At 47.2% G+C, this 2,612-nt stretch overlaps 1 protein-coding gene across 8 annotated transcripts in view; it reads left to right on the forward strand.

Moving 5' to 3' along the window:
• NRF1 (nuclear respiratory factor 1) overlaps positions 1-2,612 on the forward strand; it is a 138,768-nt gene that overhangs the window by 129,017 nt on the left and 7,139 nt on the right. The gene's annotated exons all lie outside the window — the stretch shown is intronic.

The raw sequence follows: 2,612 nt of genomic DNA on the forward strand, positions 1-2,612 counted from the left end.
AAATAAGTTAGTCTTGGGAAAAATAAATTCCATTGATACACGTGTGTGTGTGCATGCGTATGTTAGGAATAGAGTAGATCAGTTCAGGAATGATAAGTTCACAGAGTGCACGGGGCTGTGACCCTGACCTTGAAAGTTACTCTCCTTGGCGCCCATGGTAAACCACAAAGCCTCCCCTGGTGCCCCGTCAGAGAGAGACCACTATAAAACCTCATACCTCCCATTTTAAGAAAATAGGGCCAACCCCCTTAATGTGGGTAAATGGTCTGCATTTTCAAAACATGTCCCCATATCCGTCACCTTGTGTGGAAATTTTAGAGGATCCCTCTGGCTGCGGTGTGGGAAATAGACTGCAGTGAGCAGGGCTGGAGCAGGGCGATCGTACAAGGAGCTAAAGCATAATCCAAGCGATAGATAGTGGGAGTTTGTCTAGAGTGGCCGCAGTTGGAATGACTGAAGTGTGCGTTTGTATTTGAAGGGCGAGGACACAGGATGTGCTGATGTATTATTGCATGTGAAGTCAGAGATGACTTTTGACTTCAAAATTTTTGGCCCGAGCAACTGGGAGGATCTAGTAGCCACTTAGTAAGGTAGGAGAAGTGCGTTTGACCATTTGGGCTCAGGAATGATACCCACCTGGTAGGAAAATAGAATAGGGTCAGGGTTCCTTGTCTCTTAGAGGGCAGTGTCCTGCAGCCGGCAGTTCCTCTAGGGATTTTAGTCTGACTTCTGTTTGACAAGGAAATCCTGGTGCTGGGACCTGAAGTTCCTGAGTCACCTTTGGCCTCTTTCTCCATTTTGGCCAGTTCTATAAACCTTACCAAGAAGCATGAGAGGAGAGGTAGCAGGGAGCGCAAAGAGGATAGTTCTCTCCCTCCTGGGTCCCTGCGGGCCGCAGCGGTCAGTGGGTATAAAAAGTCCATGTTCTACCAGAGGAGCTTGCCTATCATTTGTGAAAGGGAAGATGAATACCTGCCCTGCCTACTTCTCCAGGGTCTTGGCAGAAATCAGATGATATGCAGCGAGCGTCAGAGGGCTTTGAAAAGTACCCTACAGATGCCCAGTCTTATTCCTAGGATTGTACAGGGTCTCTCTGAAAAACAAAAAGAACTTCAAGCCCTTAAAGTAGAATGTGAAGGGCTTCCTCTTGCTTAATCAATAGAAATGACCCAGAATACAAGCTTAGATTAACATACGCCTTCTAGATTAGGGCTAATCAGGGGCAGGCTGAGCAGATGCGGGGACAATCCCAGCCTGATTACTGTACCTCAGCATTTAATCATCTCTCTTCCAAGGGCAGCCAACCGACTTAGTGCATGCTGGGTCTCCAAGCCAGCTTCCAGTCCCCTCCCCCTTCTCTCCATGGACACAAAGGCTGCTAGGTCAGAGACACTGAGACGATTTAATCTAATCCATGTCAAAATGGCTGTGTGTGTGTGTGTGTGAGAGAGAGAGAGGTTGATTCTAAAATCCTCACAATGAGATGGTAATGCATTTATTTAAGGTAGAGATACACCAAAACTGCCTGTAGAAAATAATGGAATTGGGATTTCAAGGCATTCGAGGTTATGACATGATCCCCGTATATGGAATTTCTCTCTGAAAAGCTTTTCAGATGTGTAGTTGCCGTTACCGGTTATTCACTCTCCAGACAGCTCTGTGTGTGAGTCATTTCATCACCCAGTTGTAGAGGCCAGATTTACTCCTTCCGTGATTGTGAAGTAAAGTACAGAAGATGAAATCTTTAAAAGCGGTTGTATTTGAGTGTCCTCAGTGTGGCATTGCCGCTTGCCGGACGGGGCGCTCCTGTTCTGAACCAGCCTGGTCACCCTTAGGCTCGCCCAGCTCAGTCACTCAGTCTGAGGACGGACACCTGTGGAATCTCAGAAGGCAGATTTCATTCGAGAGTGTTGAAAACATTTATTGAGCTCCTGATGACTAGGGACTCAAAGATGGAGACTCTGTGCCTCCCTTAAGGAATTTACAGTCTCCCTGGAGACAAGACTTACAAACAGCGATAATGACCGGTACCTCCGTGGAAGCCAGTGCAAAGTGCTGTGGGCGCTCGGGAGAAGAGGAGCCCAGACAGGAGGAATTGAGTGTTGAAGGCAAAATAAGAGCCCACTCAAGGAACAAGCCGAGGACACTCACTCCAGGCGGAAGTAATGGCCTATGCACGTTGTGGAGGTGTGTGTGTTGAGAACTTCAATCAGATAGTTCACCTGGTCGGAGTGTAAAGTGGGTGGGGATTCGTGGATCACCAGACTGAACAACAGGCTGACTGAAGGGTTTAAATACCTGCAAAAGGATTTGGACTTTGTATCCCATGGGCCACTGGAAACCACTGAAGAGGGCAACAAGCTCAGTTTGTGTTCACAAGATCATCTGGTTATAGCAGTGTCAGGCAGTATGACTTTTTGCATTTGAACCTTCCTCCATTTCATTCTAGGGCAAATCTTCATTGTTACTAAAAACTGTTTAAACAGTGTTGGACATGGATTCACATCATAGGAATCTCAAATCCTTCATAAACCAGGGTAAAAGAAACTTAACCCTGATGGTCACGTTCCTCTGCACCGCAGCCCTGCCCAGGACGGCTGCTCAGACTTAGG

The sequence above is a fragment of the Pteropus vampyrus genome, unplaced genomic scaffold, assembly GCF_000151845.1.
Source record: "Pteropus vampyrus isolate Shadow unplaced genomic scaffold, Pvam_2.0 Scaffold33, whole genome shotgun sequence".
NCBI classification, from domain to species: Eukaryota; Metazoa; Chordata; class Mammalia; order Chiroptera; family Pteropodidae; genus Pteropus; species Pteropus vampyrus.